Below are 19,917 nucleotides of genomic sequence, written 5' to 3' on the forward strand. Positions count from 1 at the left end.
GCTTCCTAGAATGAGGATGCATTGAGTGGGGTGATCCACAGAGAGTAGCTCAAACCTTCAAAGTGTCAGGCCAGTAGCAGGACATTAGCACTTTAGGGTTTGGTTGGGTGTGGCAGTGATATCACAAAGGCCTTATCCTGGACCTCAGCCTATGGGTCAAAGGTGTTAGGGAGGTGGTTACCTGAGAGAGAGATGCTGACATCAGCCAGGCAGGACAGGAGCACAGGGCCAGGGAAACCTCAGAGACCCCTGTGGCTTTGCTTCAGCAAGTCTCCTTCTCGAGGTCTCTCTTTGAGGACTGAGAGAGTGTTAGGGTTGACGTATGTGAGTGTGAGCAGGAGCCTCTTTCGAGTTTTCTCCTTTCCTTTTGACGGATTTTACTAGAAAACAGACGTCCCTATTTAGAAGGTAAGAGCCTCCAAGAGGTTTTGGAACCTGCTCAGTCTGATCCATCTGGTGCCAGCTGAATTCTAGGCATGGAAAACAGTAGTTTAAGATGTCAGAATTTTATTCCCTCCCTGGGATTTTGTCCCGTAGAATCACTGGGGACATTAGGGTTTGTCCTTTTCGTTTTACCTTTTCCTCCATCCCTCCTTCCTTTCTCTTCATCTCTTACTTCTTTTGTCCTTTCTCCTGTTCCCCTTTCACCACCAGGAGTGGTGTGTGTGTGTGTGTGTGTTTGTGTGTGTGTTGCTGGGGGTGCTCTTCACCTCCCCTTGTGGGGAGTTCATCCAAAACTGTATGGTTGAAATAGTGCTTGGACTCCACTACACTAGATGCTGCCATCCTGTGGCTTAGCATTAGTGTCTGGGATGACTTGGGGCCAGATCTCAACCTCCCCTCAACCCACTTCACTTCTGGCAGAATCCCTCCTGCCCCGCCGCTAGAGCCGCCTCGATGCCCAACCTGGTTGGGGGTGCAGAAGAGGGTTCTGATAACTTGAGGTTTGGTTTGGAGGTGGAACAGCTGTGAAGAACACTGAGGGGGAGGTAGCAGGAGCTAATCCTACAAGGAGGGGGGTTGGCACTGGAGTATACTAGAAAGGACAAGAAGACTCCATTCTGGGGTTCAGGAGGTGAATTCATCCCTCAGCGGTGGGCAGGTGGTGGGTGGAAATACTGCTGGTTCCAGGTGCCCTTAATTCCCCCTGATTCCTCGGGACCTTTGAGTCTCTGACAGGTTCTCGTTCCCTTGCAGCAGGAGGGCGTCACGGCCAAAGTGATGCACCAGCTCCGCATCATCCGGCACTTGCGCCAGGTGCCTGAGACACTGCAGGGGCTGTTCCTCTGAGGCCTTCAGCAACTCCCGCTCCCTGCTGCAGGTACTGCTCTGGCTCACTGTAAATGGGGAGCTAGTGGAAGGGGAAATGGAGCCCCCTGGCCCTCACTAAAAGGGAAAGTGGTGGATTCTCCATCTCTTGATATCATTGAATGAAGACTAGATGCCTTTCTGGAATGTGTGTGCCCAAAGAGTAACTATTGTACTATACAGTAAGCCTATGATATGCAGCGGGTTAGATTAGATGCTCTAAAGGTCTCTTCTGACCATAAAGTCTACTAATTTTGGAAACACTGAGTGTAGCATTGGGAGCAGCCTCTGATGTTTTACTGTCTAGCCCGCTTGCTTCCTAGAATGAGGATGCATTGAGTGGGGTGATCCACAGAGAGTAGCTCAAACCTTCAAAGTGTCAGGCCAGTAGCAGGACATTAGCACTTTAGGGTTTGGTTGGGTGTGGCAGTGATATCACAAAGGCCTTATCCTGGACCTCAGCCTATGGGTCAAAGGTGTTAGGGAGGTGGTTACCTGAGAGAGAGATGCTGACATCAGCCAGGCAGGACAGGAGCACAGGGCCAGGGAAACCTCAGAGATCCCTGTGGCTTTGCTTCAGCAAGTCTCCTTCTCGAGGTCTCTCTTTGAGGACTGAGAGAGTGTTAGGGTTGACGTATGTGAGTGTGAGCAGGAGCCTCTTTCGAGTTTTCTCCTTTCCTTTTGACGGATTTTACTAGAAAACAGACGTCCCTATTTAGAAGGTAAGAGCCTCCAAGAGGTTTTGGAACCTGCTCAGTCTGATCCATCTGGTGCCAGCTGAATTCTAGGCATGGAAAACAGTAGTTTAAGATGTCAGAATTTTATTCCCTCCCTGGGATTTTGTCCCGTAGAATCACTGGGGACATTAGGGTTTGTCCTTTTCGTTTTACCTTTTCCTCCATCCCTCCTTCCTTTCTCTTCATCTCTTACTTCTTTTGTCCTTTCTCCTGTTCCCCTTTCACCACCAGGAGTGGTGTGTGTGTGTGTGTGTGTGTGTTTGTGTGTGTGTTGCTGGGGGTGCTCTTCACCTCCCCTTGTGGGGAGTTCATCCAAAACTGTATGGTTGAAATAGTGCTTGGACTCCACTACACTAGATGCTGCCATCCTGTGGCTTAGCATTAGTGTCTGGGATGACTTGGGGCAAGATCTCAACCTCCCCTCAACCCACTTCACTTCTGGCAGAATCCCTCCTGCCCCCCCGCTAGAGCCGCCTCGATGCCCAACCTGGTTGGGGGTGCAGAAGAGGGTTCTGATAACTTGAGGTTTGGTTTGGAGGTGGAACAGCTGTGAAGAACACTGAGGGGGAGGTAGCAGGAGCTAATCCTACAAGGAGGGGGGTTGGCACTGGAGGATACTAGAAAGGACAAGAAGACTCCATTCTGGGGTTCAGGAGGTGAATTCATCCCTCAGCGGTGGGCAGGTGGTGGGTGGAAATACTGCTGGTTCCAGGTGCCCTTAATTCCCCCTGATTCCTCGGGACCTTTGAGTCTCTGACAGGTTCTCGTTCCCTTGCAGCAGGAGGACGTCACGGCCAAAGTGATGCACCAGCTCCGCATCATCCGGCACTTGCGCCAGGTGCCTGAGACACTGCAGGGGCTGTTCCTCTGAGGCCTTCAGCAACTCCCGCTCCCTGCTGCAGGTACTGCTCTGGCTCACTGTAAATGGGGAGCTAGTGGAAGGGGAAATGGAGCCCCCTGGCCCTCACTAAAAGGGAAAGTGGTGGATTCTCCATCTCTTGATATCATTGAATGAAGACTAGATGCCTTTCTGGAATGTGTGTGCCCAAAGAGTAACTATTGTACTATACAGTAAGCCTATGATATGCAGCGGGTTAGATTAGATGCTCTAAAGGTCTCTTCTGACCATAAAGTCTACTAATTTTGGAAACACTGAGTGTAGCATTGGGAGCAGCCTCTGATGTTTTACTGTCTAGCCCGCTTGCTTCCTAGAATGAGGATGCATTGAGTGGGGTGATCCACAGAGAGTAGCTCAAACCTTCAAAGTGTCAGGCCAGTAGCAGGACATTAGCACTTTAGGGTTTGGTTGGGTGTGGCAGTGATATCACAAAGGCCTTATCCTGGACCTCAGCCTATGGGTCAAAGGTGTTAGGGAGGTGGTTACCTGAGAGAGAGATGCTGACATCAGCCAGGCAGGACAGGAGCGCAGGGCCAGGGAAACCTCAGAGACCCCTTTGGCTTTGCTTTTGCAGGTCTCCTTCTCGAGGTCTCCCTTTTTAGGACTCAGAGAGTATTAGGGTTCAAGTATGTGAGTGCGAGGAGGAACCTCTTTCGAGTTTCTCCTTTTATTGATTTTACTAGAAAACAGACGTGCCTGTTGAGAAGGTAAGAACCTTGGAGAGGTTTTTAACCTGCTCAGTCTGCAATCTGATGCATCTGGTGCCAGCTGAATTCTAGGCATGGAAAACACTAGTTCAAGGTGGCAGAATTTTATAGCCCACCTGGGATTTTGTGCCGTAGAATCACTGGGGACATTAGGGTTTGTCCTTTTCGTTTTACCTTTTCCTCCATCCCTCCTTGCTTTCTCTTGTTCCCCTCCCACCACCAGGAGTGGTGTGTGTGTGTGTGTGTTGCTGGGGGTGCTCTTCACCTCCCCTTGTGGGAAGTTGACACTGGAAGGGCTGTGCCTCTGTGGACATCAGCAACTCCCACTCCCTGCTGCAGGTACTGCTCTGGCTCACTGTAAATGGGGTGCTAGTTGAAGGGGAAATGGAACCCCCTGGCCCTCACTAAAAGGGAAAGTGGTGGATTCTCCATCTCTTGATGTCATTGAATGAAGACTAGATGCCTTTCTGGAATGTGTGTGCCCAAAGAGTAACTATTGTACTATACAGGAAGCCTATGATATGCAGGGGCTTAGATTAGATGCTCTAAAGGTCTCTTGTGGCCATAAAGTCTACTAATTTTGGAAACACTGAGTGTAGCATTGGGAGCAGCCTCTGATGTTTTACTGTCTAGCCCGCTTGCTTCCTAGAATGAAGACACATTGAGTGGGGTGATCCACAGAGAGTAGCTCAAACCTTCATAGTGTCAGGCCAGCAGCAGGACATTAGCACTTAAGGGTTTGATTGGTGGCAGTGATATCACAAAGGTCTTTTGCAAGACCTCAGCCTATTGGTCAAAGGTGTTAGGGAGGTGGTAACCTCAGAGAGGTATGCTGCCATCAGCGAGGCAGGACAGGGGCGCATGGCCAGGGAAACCTCAGAGACCCCTGTGGCTTTGCTTCAGCAAGTCTCCTTCTCGAGGTTTCTCTTGAGGACTGAGAGAGTATTAGGATTCACGTATTTGAGTGAGAGCAGGAGCCTCTTTCGAGTTGTCTCCTTTCCTTTTACTGATTTTACTAGAAAACAGACATCCCTGTTTAGAAAGTAAGAGCCTCCAAGAGGTTTTGGAACCTGCTCAGTCTGATCCATCTGGTGCCAGCTGAATTCTAGGCATGGAAAACACTAGTTCAAGGTGGCAGAATTTTAATCCCTCCCTGTAATTTTGTCTGGTAGAATCACTGGGGACATTAGGGTTTGTCCTTTTCGTTTTACCTTTTCCTCCATCCCTCCTTCCTTTCTCTCTATCTCTTACTTCTTTTGTCCTTTCTCTTGTTCCCCTCCCACCACCAGGAGTGGTATATGTGTGTGTGTGTGTGTGTGTGTGTGGTGCTGATGGTGCTCTTCACCTCCCCTTGTTGGGAAGTTGATCCAAAACTGTGAGGTTGAAATAGTGCTTGAACTCCAATGACACTAGATGCTGCCATCCTGTGGCTTAGCATTAGTGTCTGGGATGATTGGGGCAAGATCTCAACCTCCCCGCAACCCACTTCACTGCTGGCAGAATCCCTCCTGCCCCCCCTGGTAGAGCCGCCTTCCTGCCCAACCTGGGTGGGGGTGGAGAAGAGGGTTCTGATAACTTGAGCTGTGGTTTGGAGGTGGAACAGCTGTCAAGGGCACTGAGGGGGAAGTAGCAGGATCTCATCCTTCAAGGAGGGGGGTTGGCACTGGAGGTTACCAGAAAGGACAAGAAGACTCCATTCTGGGGTTCAGGAGGTGAATTCATCCCTCAGTGGTGGGGAGGTGCTGGGTGGAAATACTGCTGGTTCCAGATGCCCTTAATTCCCCCTGATTCCTCGGGGCGTTTGAGTCTTTGACAGGTGTGGTCCCGTTAGACTGGAGAATAGCTAATGTGGTTCCTATTTTCAAGAAAGGGAAAAAAAGTGATCCGGGTAACTACAGGCCTGTTAGTCTAACATCTGTAGTGTGCAAGGTGTTAGAGAAAATTCTGAAAGAGAAACTAGTTGAGGACCTGGAGGGTAGTGGCAATTGCGATAAATTACAACATGGTTTTACGAAGGGCAGATCGTGCCAAACGAATCTGATCTCCTTCTTTGAGAAAGTAACGGATTTATTAGACAAGGGAAATGCGGTGGACCTAATATACCTGGATTTCAGTAAAGCGTTTGATACTGTACCCCATGAGGAATTATTGGTTAAACTGAAAAACATGGGGATCGATATGAAAATCCAGAGGTGGATAAGGAATTGGTTACTGGGGAGAATGCTGCGGGTTGTATTAAAGGGTGAACTGTCGGGTTGGAGGGAGGTTACTAGTGGAGTGCCTCAAGGTTCGGTTTTGGGACCCATTTTATTTAATCTATTTATAACTGACCTCGGAACCGATTGCAGGAGTGGGCTGATAAAATTTGCGGATGATACGAAGGTGGGAGGCTTTGTAAATTCGGAGGAGGATAGGGATATCCTGCAGGGAGACTTGAATGAGCTTGTGAATTGGAGTATCAGAAATAAGATGAAATTTAATAGTGAAAAGTGTAAGGTGATGCATTTGGGGATGACTAATAACAATTTTAGTTACAAGATGTGTGTGTGTGTGTTGCTGGGGGTGATCTTCACCTCCTCTTGTGGGAAGTTCATCCAAAACTGTGGGGTTGAAATAGTGCTTGGACTCCACAGACACTAGATGCTGCCATCCTGTGGCTTAGCGTTAGTGTCTCGGATGACTTGGGCAAGATCTCAACCTCCCCGCAACCCACTTCACTGCTGCCAGAATCCCTCCTGCCCCCACTGCTAGACCCGCCTCCCAGCCCAACCTTGGTGGGGGTCTAGAAGAGGTTTCTGATGACTTAAGCTGTGGTTTGGAGGTGGAACAGCTGTCAAGGACACTGAGGGGGAGGTAGCAGGAGCTCACCCTAGAAGGAGGGGGATTGGCACTGGAGGTTACTAGAAAGGACAAGAAGACTCCATTCTGGGATTCAGGAGGTGAATTCATCCCTCAGTGTTGGGCAGGTGCTGAGTGGAAATACTGCTGGTTCCAGGTGCCCTTAATTCCCCCTGATTCCTCGGGGCGTTTGAGTCTGACAAGTTCTCATTCCCTTGCAGCAGGAGGGCGTCACGGCCAAAGTGAGGCACCAGCTCCGCATCATCCATCACTTGCGCCAGGTGCCTGAGACACTGCAGGGGTTGTGCCTCTGAGGCCTTCAGCAACTCCCGCTCTCTGTTGCAGGTACTGCTCTGGCTCACTGTAAATGGGGAGCTAGTGGAAGGGGAAATGGAGCCCCCTGGCACTCAGTGAAAGGGAAAGTGGTGGATTCTCCATCTCTTGAAGTCATTGAATGAAACTAGATGCCTTTCTGGAATGTTTGTGCCCAAAAAGTAACTATTGTCCTATACAGGAAGCCTATGATATGCAGGGGGTTAGATGAGATGCTCTAAAGTTCTCTTCTGGCCATAAAGTGTATAAATTTTGGAAACACTGAGTGTAGCATTGGGAGCAGCCTCTAATGTTTTACTGTCTAACCGGCTTGCTTCCTAGAATGAAGACGCATTGAGTGGGGTGATCCACAGAGAGTAGCTCAAACCTCCAAAGTGTCAGGCCAGCAGCAGGATATTAGCACTTCAGGGGATGGGTGGGTGTGGCAGTGACATCACAAAGGCCTTTTGCAGGAGCTCAGCCTATTGGTCAAAGTTGTTAGGGAGGTGGTGACCTCAGAGAGAGATGCTCACATCAGCCAGGCAAAACAGGGGCGCAGGGCCAGGGAAACCTCAGAGACCCCTGTGGCTTTGCTTCAGCAAGTCTACTTCTCGAGCTCTCTTTGAGGACTGAGAGAGTATTAGGGTTCACATATGTGAGTGTGAGCAGGAGCCTCTTTCGAGTTTTCTCCTTTCCTTTTACCCATTTTACTAGAAAACAGAAGTCCCTGTTGAGAAAGTAAGTGCCTCGGAGAGGTTTGTAACCTGTTCAGTCTGATCCACCTGGTGCCATCTGAATTCTAGGCACGGAAAACACTAGTTTAAGGTGGCAGAATTTTATTCCCTCCCTGGGATTTTGTCCCGTAGAATCACTGGGGATATTAGGAAAACAACAAGGAGTCTGGTGGCACCTTAAAGACTAACAGATTTATTTGGGCATAAGCTTTCGTGAGTAAAAACCTCACTTCTTCGGATGCATAGAGTGAAAGTTACAGATGCAGGCATTATATACTGACACATGGAGAGCAGGGAGTTACTTCACAAGTGGAGAACCAGTGTTGACAGGGCCAATTCAAAAATCAGGGTGGATGTAGTCCACTCCAAATAATAGATGAGGAGGTGTCAATTCCAGGAGAGGAAAAGCTGCTTCTGTAGTGAGCCAGCCACTCCCAGTCCCTATTCAAGCCCAGATTAATGGTGTTGAATTTGCAAATGAATTTTAGTTCTGCTGTTTCTCTTTGAAGTCTGTTTCTGAAGTTTTTTTGTTCAATGATAGTGACTTTTAAATCTGTAATAGAATGACCAGGGAGATTGAAGTGTTCACTTACTGGCTTATGTATGTTACCACTCCTGATGTCCGATTTGTGTCCATTTATTCTTTTGCGGAGGGACTGTCCGGTTTGGCCAATGTACATGCGAGAGGGGCATTGCTGGCACATGATGGCATATATGACATTAGTGGATGTGCAGGTGAATGAGTCCCTGATGGTGTGGCTGATGTGGTTGGGTCCTCTGATGCTGTTGCCAGAGTAGATATGGGGACAGAGTAGGCAACAAGGTTTGCTACGGGGATAGGTTCCTGGGTTGGTGTTTCTGTGGTGTGGTGTGTAGTTGCTGGTGAGTATTTGCTTCAGGTTGGGGGGTTGTCTGTAAGCGAGGACTGGCCTGCCTCCCAAGGTCTGTGAGAGTGAGGGATCATTTTCCAGGATAGGTTGTAGATCGTGGATAATGCGCTGGAGAGGTTTTAGCTGGGGGCTGTATGTGATGGCCAGTGGTGTTCTGTTATTGTCCTTGTTGGGCCTGTCCTGTAGTAGGTGATTTCTGGGTACCCGTCTTGCTCTGTCAATCTGTTTCCTCACTTCCCCAGGTGGGTATTGTAGTTTTACGAATGCTTGATAAAGATCTTGTAGGTGTTTGTCTCTGTCTGAGGGGTTGGAGCAAATTCGGTTGTATCTTAGGGCTTGGCTGTAGACAATGGATCATGTGATGTGTCTTGGATGGAAGCCGGAGGCATGTAGGTACGTATAGCGGTCAGTAGGTTTCCGGTATAGGGTGGTGTTTATGTGACCATCACTTATTTGTACTGTAGTGTCCAGGAAGTGGATCTCTTGTGTGGACTGGTCCAGGCTGAGGTTGATGGTGGGGTGGAAATTGTTGAAGTCCAGGTGGAATTCTTCAAGGGCCTCCTTTCCGTGGGTCCATATGATGAAGATGTCGTCAATGTAGCGCAAGTAGAGGAGGGGCACTAGGGGACGAGAGCTGAGGAAGCGTTGTTCTAAGTCAGCCATAAAAATGTTGGCATACTGTGGGGCCATGCGAGTACCCATAGCAGTGCCACTGACTTGAAGGTATAAGTTGTCCCCAAATCTGAAGTGGTTGTGGGTGAGGACAAAGTCACAAAGCTCAGCCACCAGGCTTGCTGTGGCCTCATCAGGGATACTGTTCCTGACAGCTTGTAGTCCATCCTCATGTAGAATATTGGTATAAAGTGCTTCTACATGCATGGTGGCCAGGATGGTGTTTCCAGGAAGAACATCAATGCATTGTAGTTTCCTCAGGAAGTTGGTGGTGTCTCGAAGATAGCTGGGAGTGCTGGTAGCATAGGGCCTGAGGAGAGAGGCCAAATAGCCAGATAATCCTGCCGTCAGAGTGCCAATGCCTGAGATGATGGGGCGTCCAGGGTTTCCGGGTTTATGGATCTTGGGTAGCAGATAGAATACCCCTGGTCGGGGTTCTGGGGGTGTGTCCATGTAGATTTGTTCCCGTACTGTAGCTGGGAGTTTCTTGAGCAGATGGTGTAGTTTCTTTTGGTATTCCTCAGTGGGATCAGAGGATAGTGGCCTGTAGAATGTGGTCTTGGAGAGTTGCCTGGCAGCCTCCTGTTCATAATCTGACCTGTTCATTATGACTACAGCACCTCCTTTGTCAGCCCCTTTGATGATGATGTCAGAGTTGTTTCTGAGGCTGTGGATGGCATTGCGTTCTGTACGGCTGAGGTTATGGGACAAGTGATGTTGTTTGTCCACAATTTCAGCCTGTGCACGTCTGCGGAAACACTCTATGTAGAGGTCCAGTCTGTCATTTCGACCGTCAGGAGGAGTCCACGCAGAATTCTTCTTTTTGTAGTGTTGGTAGGAGGGTTCCTGTGGGTCAGTGCACTGTTCAGTGGTGCGTTGAAAATATTCCTTGAGTCGGAGACGAGGAAAGTAGGCTTCCAGATCACCGCAGAACTGTATCATGTTCGTGGAGACGGTGGGACAGAAAGAGAGTCCCCGAGATAGGACAGACTCTTCTGCTGGGCAAAGCGTGTGGTTGGAAAGATTGACAATGTTGTTAGATGAGTTGAGGGTACCATTGTTATAGCCCCTAGTGGCAGGTATTAGTTTAGATAACTTACAGTCCTTTTTCCTCTGTAGAGAAGTGAAGTGTGCATTGTAAATGGCTTGTCTCATTTTTGTAAAGTCCAGCCACGTGGAAGTTTGTGTAGAAGGCTGGTATTGTATGAGAGTCTCCAGTTCTGAGAGCTCATTCTTGATCTTCTCTTGTCTGCTGTACAGGATGCTGATCAGGTGGTTCCTCAGTTTCTTTGAGAGAGTGTGTGGCACAATCTCTCACCATACTCAGTGTAGTATGTTGATTGCAATGGATTTTTTACCTTCAGTCCTTTTGGTATGATGTCCATCTGTTTGCATTTGGAGAGGAAGATGATGTCTGTCTGTATCTGTGCAAGTTTTTTGTTGAGGTTGATGGATTTCCACTCCATACGGCTAAATTTAGTGCCTTGCATGGTGTCAAGTATCAGGGGGTAGCCATGTTAGTCTGTATCTACAAAAACAACAAGGAGTCTGGTGGCACCTTAAAGACTAACAGATTTATTTGGGCATAAGCTTTCGTGAGTAAAAACCTCATTTCTTCGGATGCATAGAGTGAAAGTTACAGATGCAGGCATTATATACTGACACATGGAGAGCAGGGAGTTACTTCACAAGTGGAGAACCAGTGTTGACAGGGCCAATTCAAAAATCAGGGTGGATGTAGTCCACTCCCAATAATAGATGAGGAGGTGTCAATTCCAGGAGAGGAAAAGCTGCTTCTGTAGTGAGCCAGCCACTCCCAGTCCCTATTCAAGCCCAGATTAATGGTGTTGAATTTGCAAATGAATTTTAGTTCTGCTGTTTCTCTTTGAAGTCTGTTTCTGAAGTTTTTTTTGTTCAATGATAGTGACTTTTAAATCTGTAATAGAATGACCAGGGAGATTGAAGTCTTCACATACTGGCTTATGTATGTTACCATTCCTGATGTCCGACATGGGGACATTAGGGTTTGTCCTTTTCCTTTTCCCTTTTCCTCCATCCCTCCTTCCTTTCTCTTCATCTCTTACTTCTTTTGTCCTTTCTCTTGTTCCCCTCACACCACCAGGAGTGGTGTGTGTGTGTGTGTGTGGTGCTGATGGTTCTCTTCTCCTCCCCTTGTGGGGAGTTGATCCAAAACTGTGGGGTTGAAATAGTGCTTGGACCCCACTGACAGTAGATGCTGCCATTGTGTGACTTAGCATTAGTGTCTGGGATGACTTGGGTCAAGATCTCAACCTCCCTGCAACCCACTTCACTGCTGTCAGAATCCCTCCTGCACACCCTGTTAGAGCCGCCTCCCAGCCCAACCTGTGTCGGGGTGGAGAAGAGGGTTCTGATGACTTGAGCTGTGGTTTGGAGGTGGAATATCTGTGAAGGGCACTGAGCAGGAGGTAGCAGGAGCTCACCCTACAAGGAGGGGGGTTGGCTCTGGAGGTTTCTAGAAAGGACAAAAAGACTCCATTTTGGGGTTCAGGAGGTGAATTCATCTCTCATTGATGGGCAGGTGCTGAGTGGAAATGCTGCTGGTTCCAGGTTCCCTTAATTCCCCCTGATTCCTCGGGGCGTTTGAGTCTCCGACAGGTTCTCGTTCCCTTGCAGCAGGAGGACGTCACGGCCAAAATGATGCACCAGCTCCGCATCATCCTGCACTTACGCCACGTGCCTGAGACACTGCAGGGGCTGCGCCTCTGAGGCCTTCAGGAACTCCCGCTCCCTGCTGCAGGTACTGCTCTGGCTCACAGTAAATGGCGAGCTAGTGGAAGGGAAAATGGAGCCCCCTGGCACTCACTAAAAGGGAAAGTGGTGGATTCTCTATCTCTTAATGTCATTTAATTTAGACTAGATACCTTTCTGGAATGTTTGTACCCAAAAAGTAACTATTGTACTATACAGGAAGCCCATGATATGCAGGGGCTTAGATTAGATGTTCTAAAGGTCTCTTCTGGCCATAAAGTGTAGTAATTTTGGAAACACGGAGTGTAGCATTGGGAGCAGCCTCTGATGTTTTATTGTCTAGCCGGCTTGCTTCCTAGAATGAAGACCCATTGAGTGGGGTGATTCACACAGAGTAGCTCAAACCTTCAAAGTGTCAGGCCAGCAGGAGGACATTAGCACTTCAGGGTTTGGTTGGGTGTGGCAGTGACATCACAAAGGCCTTTTGCAGGACGTCAGCTTATTGGTCAAATGTGTTAGGGAGGTGGTGACCTCAGAGAGAGATGCTGACATCAGAGAGAGATGCTGACATGAGGGCCAGGGAAACCTCAGAGACCCCTCTGGCTTTGCTTCAGCAAGTCTCCTCCTTGAGGTCTCTCTTTGAGGAAAGTAAGTGCCTCGGAGAGGTTTGTATCCTGTTCAGTCTGATCCACCTGGTGCCAGCTGAATTCTAAGCATGGAAAACACTAGTTCAAGGTGGCAGAATTTTATTCCCTCCCTGTGATTTTGTCCCGTAGAATCACTGGGGACATTAGTGTTTGTCCTTTTCGTTTTACCTTTTCCTCCCTCCCTCCTTCCTTTCTCTTCATCTCTTACTTCTTTTGTCCTTTCTCCTGTTCCCCTCCCACCACCGGGAGTGGTTTGTGTGTGTGTTTGTGTGTTGCTGGGGGTGCTCTTCACCTCCCTTTGTGGGGAGTTCATCCAAACCTGTGTGGTTGAAATAGTGCTTGGACTCCACTGACACTAGATGCTGCCATCGTGTGGATTAGCATTGGTGTCTGGGATGACTTGGGGCAAGATCTCAACTTCCCCGGAACCCACTTCACTGCTGGCAGAATCCCTCCTGCCCCCCCTGCTAGAGCCGCCTCCCTGGCCAACCTGGGTGGGGGTGGAGAAGAGGGTTCTGATAACTTGAGCTGTGGTTTGGTGGTGGAACATCTGTCAAGGGCACTGAGGGGGAGGTAGCAGCAGCTCACCCTTCAAGGAGGGGATTTGGCACTGGAGGTTACTAGAAAGGACAAGAAGACTCCATTCTGGGGTTCAGGAGGTGAATTCATCCCTCAGCGGTGGGCAGGTGCTGAGTGGAAATACTGCTGGTTCCCGGTGCCCTTAATTCCCCCTGATTCCTCGGGGTGTTTGAATCTCTGACAGGTTCTCGTTCCCTTGCAGCAGGAGGACGTCACGGCCAAAGTGATGCACCCGCATCATCCGCCACTTGCGCCAAGTGCCTGAGACACTGCATGGGTATTTAAGAGGAGGTTGTTCCTCTGAGTCTTTCAGCAACTCCCGCTCCCTGCTGCAGGTACTACTCTGTCTCACTGTAAATGGGGAACTAGTGGAAGGGGAAATGGAGCCCCCTGGCACTCACTAAAAGGGAAAGTGGTGGATTCTCCATCTCTTGATGTCACTGAATGAAGACTAGATGCCTTTCTGGAATGTGTGTGCCCAAAAAGTAACTATTGTACTATACAGGAGGCCTATGATATGCAGGGGCTTAGATGAGATGCTCTAAAGGTCTCTTGTGGCCATAAAGTCTACAAATTTTGGAAACACTGAGTGTAGTATTGGGAGCAGCCTGTGATGTTTTACTGTCTAGCCGGCTTGCTTCCTAGAATGAAGACGCATTGAGTGGGGTGATCCACAGAGAGTACCTGTGTCAAGGCTGTATCCCCACTTTGAAGTTTAGGGTACAAATGTAGGGGCCTGCATGAAAACTTCTAAGCTTAACCACCATCCCAAGGCTAATTTCCTCCCCTGGGTAGCCTTGAGAAACCTTTCACCAATTCCCTGGTGAATACAGATCCAACCCCCTTGGATCTTAAAAGAAGGAGAAATTAACCATTCCCCTCCTTCCTCCCACCAACTCTTGGTGAATCAAGATCCAAACTCCTTGGATCTTAAAACGAGGAAAAATCAATCAGGTTCTTAAAAATAAGGCTTTTAATTAAAGAAAAAGGTAAAAATCACCTCTGTAAAATCAGTATGGAAATTAACCTTACAGGGTAATCAAACTTAAAGAGCTCAGAGGACTCCCCTCTAGTCTTAGGTTCAAAGTACAGCAAACAAAGATAAACACTCTAGTAAAAGGTACATTTACAAGTTGAGAAAACAAAGGAAAACTAACACGCCTTGTTTGAAATAGGAGAGACTTGTTTAGAAAGATGTGGAGAACCTGGATTGATGTCTGGTCCCTCTCAGTCCCGAGGGCGAACACCCACACAAACAAAGAACACAAACAAAAGCCTTCCCCTCCCCAAGATTTGAAAATATCTTGTCCCCTTATTGGTCCTTTAGGTCAGATGCCAGCCAGGTTACCTGAGCTTCTTAACCTTTAGAGGGAAAAGGATTTTGGAGTCTCTGGCCAGGAGGATTTTATAGTACTGTACACAGGACAGCTGTTACCCTTCCCTTTATAGTTATGACAACCTCAAAGCTTCAAAGTGTCAGGCCAGCAGCAGGACATTAGCACTTCAGGGTTTGGTTGGGTGTGTCAGTGACATCACAAAGGCCTTTTGCAGGATGTCAGCTTATTGGTCAAATGTGTTAGGGAGGTGGTGACCTCAGAGAGAGATGCTGACATCAGCCTGGCAGGACAGGAGCACAGGGCCAGGGAAACCTCAGAGACCCTGTGGCATTGCTTCAGCAAGTCTCCTTCTCGGGGTCTTTCTTTGAGGACTGAGAGAGTATTAGGGTTCACGTACGTGAGTGCGTGCAGGAGCCTCTTTCGAGTTTTCTCCTTTCCTTTTACTGATTTTACTAGAAAACAGACGTCCCTGTTTAGAAGGTAAGAGCCTCCAAGAGGTTTTGGCAGCTGCTCAGTCTGATCCATGTGGTGCCAGCTGAATTCTAGGCATGGAAAACAGTAGTTTAAGATGGCAGGATTTTATTCCATCCCTTGGATTTTGTGCCGTAGAATCACTGGGGACATTAGGGTTTGTCCTTTTTGTTTTACCTTTTCCTCCATCCCTCCTTCCTTTCTCTTCATCTCTTACTTCTTTTGTCCTTTCTCCTGTTCCTCGAAAACTGTGGGGTTGAAATAGTGTTTGGACTCCACTAACACTAGATGCTGCCATCCTGTGGCTTAGCATTAGTGTCTGGGATGAGATGGGTCAAGATCTCAACTTCCCCGCAACCCACTTCACTGCTGCCAGAATCCCTCCTGCCCCCCCTGCTAGAGCCGCCTCCCTGGCCAACCTGGGTGGGGGTGGAGAACAGTGTTTTTTTCATACATTCATAGATAATCGGACTGGAAGGGACCTCGAGAGGTCATCGAGTCCAGTCCCCTGCCCGCATGGCAGGACCAAATACCATCTAGACCATCCCTGATAGACATTTATCTAACCTACTCTTAAATATCTCAAGAGATGGAGATTCCACAACCTCCCTCGGCAATTTATTCCAGTGTTTAACCACCCTGACAGTTAGGAACTTTTTCCTAATGTCCAACCTAGACCTCCCTTGCTGCACTTGAAACCCATTGCTTCTGGTTCTATCCTTAGAGGCTAAGGTGAACAAGTTTTCTCCCTCCTCCTTATGACACCCTTTTAAATACCTGAAAACTACTATCATGTCTCCTCTCAGTCTTCTCTTTTCCAAACTAAACAAAGCCAATGCTTTCAGCCTTCCTTCATAGGTCATGTTCTCAAGACCTTTAATCATTCTTGTTGCTCTTCTCTGGACCCTTTCCAATTTCTCCACATCTTTTTTAAAATGCGGTGCCCAGAACTGGACACAATACTCCAGCTGAGGCCTAACCAGAGCAGAGTAGAGCGGAAGAATGACTTCTCGTGTCTTGCTCACAACACACCTGTTAATACATCCCAGAATCAGGTTTGCTTTTTTTGCAACAGCATCACACTGTTGACTCATATTTAGCTTGTGGTCCACTATAACCCCTAGATCCCTTTCTGCCGTACTCCTTCCTAGACAGTCTCTTCCCATTCTGTATGTGTGAAACTGATTGTTCCTTCCTAAGTGGAGCACTTTGCATTTGTCTTTGTTAAACTTCATCCTCTTTAACTCAGACCATTTCTCCAATTTGTCCAGATCATTTTGAATGATGACCCTGTCCTCCAAAGCAGTTGCAATCCCTCCCAGTTTGGTATCATCCGCAAACTTAATAAGCGTACTTTCTATGCCAATATCTAAGTCGTTGATGAAGATATTGAACAGCGCCGGTCCCAAAACAGACCCCTGCGATACCCCACTCGTTATGGCTTTCCAGCAGGATTGGGAACTATTAATAACAACTCTCTGAGTACGGTTATCCAGCCAGTTAGGCACCCACCTTATAGTAGCCCCATCTAAATTGTATTTGCCTAGTTTATCAATAAGAATATCATGCGAGACCGTATCAAATGCCTTACTAAAGTCTAGGTATACCACATCCACAGCCTCACCCTTCTCCACAAGGCTCGTTATCCTATCAAAGAAAGCTATCAGATTGGTTTGACATGATTTGTTCTTCACAAATCCATGCTGGCTGTTCCCTATCACCTTACCACCTTCCAAGTGTTTGCAGATGATTTCCTTAATTACTTGCTCCATTATCTTCCCTGGCACAGAAGTTAAACTCACTGGGGTCTGTAGTTTCCTGGGTTGTTTTTATTTCCCTTTTTATAGATGGGCACTATATTTGCCCTTTTCCAGTCTTCTGGAATCTCTCCCGTCTCCCATGATTTTCCAAAGATAATAGCTAGAGGCTCAGATACCTCCTCTATTAGCTCCTTGAGTATTCTAGGATGCATTTCATCAGGCCCGGGTGACTTGCAGGCATCTAACTTTTCTAAGTGATTTTTAACTTGTTCTTTTTTTATTTTATCTGCTAAACCTACCCCCTTCCCATTAGCATTCACTATGTTAGGCATTCCTTCAGACTTCTCGGTGAAGACCGAAACAAAGAAGTCATTAAGCATCTCCGCCATTTCCAAGTTTCCTGTTACTGTTTCTCCCTCTTCACTAAGCAGTGGGCCTACCCTGTCTTTGGTCTTCCTCTTGCTTCTAATGTATTGATAAAAAGTCTTCTTGTTTCCCTTTATTCCCGTAGCTAGTTTGAGCTCATTTTGTGCCTTTGCCTTTCTAATCTTGCCCCTGCATTCCTGTGTTGTTTGCCTATATTCATCCTTTGTAATCTGTCCCAGTTTCCATTTTTGATATGACTCCTTTTTATTTTTTAGATCATGCAAGATCTCATGGTTAAGCCAAGGTGGTCTTTTGCCACATTTTCTATCTTTCCTAACCAGCGGAATAGCTTGCTTTTGGGCCCTTAATAGTGTCCCTTTGAAAAACTGCCAACTCTCCTCAGTTGTTTTTCCCCTCAGTCTTGATTCCCATGGGACCTTACCTATCAGCTCTCTGAGCTTACCAAAATCTGCCTTCCTGAAATCCATTGTCTCTATTTTGCTGTTCTCCCTTCTACCCTTCCTTAGAATTGCAAACTCTATGATTTCATGATCACTTTCACCCAGGCTGCCTTCTACTTTCAAATTCTCATCGAGTTCCTCCCTAATTGTTAAAATCAAGTCTAGAACAGCTTCCCCCCAGTAGCTTTTTCAACCTTCTGAAATAAAAAGTTGTCTCCAATGCAGTCCAGGAATTTGTTGGATAGACTGTGCCCCGCTGTGTTATTTTCCCAACATATAGCCGGATAGTTGAAGTCCCCCATCACCACCAAATCTTGGGCTTTGGATGATTTTGTTAGTTGCTTAAAAAAAGCCTCATCCACCTCTTCCACCTGGTTAGGTGGCCTGTAGTAGACTCCTAGCATGACATCTCCCTTGTTTTTTACCCCTTTTAGCCTAACCCAGAGACTCTCAACACTTCCGTCTCCTATGTCCATCTCTACCTCAGTCCAAGTGTGTACATTTTTAATATACAAGGCAACACCTCCTCCCTTTTTCCCCTGTCTATCCTTCCTGAGCAAGCTGTACCCATCCACACCAACATTCCAATCATGTGTATTATCCCACCAAGTTTCAGTGATGCCAACAATGTCATAGTTGTATTTATTTATTAGCACTTCCAGTTCTTCCTGCTTATTCCCCATACTTCTCGCATTTGTATATAGACATCTAAGATACTGGTTTGATCTTTCCTCCCAGTTTTGTCCTGACCCTCCTTTCCCTCTGACAATATAGCCCACACTCCCTCTCGTTTTTGACCCATCTCCCCGGTCTCCATGTTCCCCACTTACCTGTGGGCTTTGCTCACCTGTCCCCGTCGAACCTAGTTTAAAGCCCTCCTCACTAGGTTAGCCAGTCTGTGTCCAAAGGTACTAATAACTTGAGCTGTGGTTTGGAGGTGGAACAGCTGTCAAGGGCACTGAGGGGGAGATAGCAGGAGCTCATCCTTCAAGGAGGGAGGTTGGCACTGGAGGTTACTAGAAAGGACAAGAAGACTCCATTCTGGTGTTCAGGAGGTGAATTTATCCCTCAGTGGTGGGCAGGTGAATGGTGGAAGTAGTGCTGGTTCCAGGTGCCCTCAATTCCCGCTGATTCCTCGGGGCGTTTGAGTGGTGTGTGTGTGTGTATGTGTGTTTGTGTGTGTGTTGCTGGGGGTGCTCTTCACCTCCCCTTGTGGGGAGTTCATCCAAAACTGTATGGTTGAAATAGTGCTTGGACTCCACTGACACTAGATGCTGCCATCCTGTGGCTTAGCATTAGTGTCTGGGATGACTTGGGGCAAGATCTCAACCTCCCCTCAACCCACTTCACTTCTGGCAGAATCCCTCCTGCCCCCCCGCTAGAGCCGCCTCGATGCCCAACGTGGTTGGGGGTGCAGAAGAGGGTTCTGATAACTTGAGGTTTGGTTTGGAGGTGGAACAGCTGTGAAGAACACTGACGGGGAGGTAGCAGGAGCTAATCCTAAAAGGAGGGGGGTTGGCACTGGAGGATACTAGAAAGGACAAGAAGACTCCATTCTGGGGTTCAGGAGGTGAATTCATCCCTCAGCGGTGGGCAGGTGGTGGGTGGAAATACTGCTGGTTCCAGGTGCCCTTAATTCCCCCTGATTCCTCGGGACCTTTGAGTCTCTGACAGGTTCTCGTTCCCTTGCAGCAGGAGGACGTCACGGCCAAAGTGATGCACCAGCTCCGCATCATCCGGCACTTGCGCCAGATGCCTGAGACACTGCAGGGGCTGTTCCTCTGAGGCCTTCAGCAACTCCCGCTCCCTGCTGCAGGTACTGCTCTGGCTCACTGTAAATGGGGAGCTAGTGGAAGGGGAAATGGAGCCCCCTGGCCCTCACTAAAAGGGAAAGTGGTGGATTCTCCATCTCTTGATGTCATTGAATGAAGACTAGATGCCTTTCTGGAATGTGTGTGCCCAAAAAGTAACTATTGTACTATACAGCAAGCCTATGATATGCAGGGGGTTAGATGAGATTCTCTAAAGGTCTCTTCTGGCCATAAAGTGTAGTAATTTTGGAAACACTGAGTGTAGCATTGGGAGCAGCCTCTGATGTTTTACCGTCTAGCCGGCTTGCTTCCTAGAATGAACAGGCATTGAGTGGGGTGATCCACAGAGAGTAGCTCAAACCTTCTAAGTGTCAGGCTAGCAGCAGGACATTAGCACTTCCGGGGAAGGGTGGGTGTGGCAGTGACATCACAAAAGCCTTTTGCACGCGCTCAGCCTATTGGTCAAAGGTGTTAGGGAGGTGGTTACCTCAGAGAGAGATGTTGACATCAGCCAGGCAGGACAGGGGCGCAGGGCCAGGGAAACCTCAGAGACCCTTGTGGCTTTGCTTCAGCAAGTCTCCTTCTCGAGGTCTCTCTTTGAGGACTGAGAGAGTATTAGGGTTCACGTATGTGAGTGCGAGCAGGAGCCTCTTTCGAGT

General features: G+C 48.0%; 1 long non-coding RNA gene across 1 annotated transcript; it reads left to right on the plus strand.

Moving 5' to 3' along the window:
- Window positions 1-11,751: 11,751 nt before the first annotated feature.
- LOC135978862 (uncharacterized) lies at window positions 11,752-19,263 on the plus strand. Its single transcript, XR_010596218.1, has 3 exons — window positions 11,752-11,875; window positions 13,255-13,387; window positions 19,140-19,263. It is a non-coding gene; the product is annotated as an uncharacterized LOC135978862 (long non-coding RNA).
- Window positions 19,264-19,917: the final 654 nt, after the last annotated feature.

The sequence above is a fragment of the Chrysemys picta genome, unplaced genomic scaffold, assembly GCF_011386835.1.
Source record: "Chrysemys picta bellii isolate R12L10 unplaced genomic scaffold, ASM1138683v2 scaf491, whole genome shotgun sequence".
In the NCBI taxonomy this organism is placed as follows: Eukaryota; Metazoa; Chordata; order Testudines; family Emydidae; genus Chrysemys; species Chrysemys picta.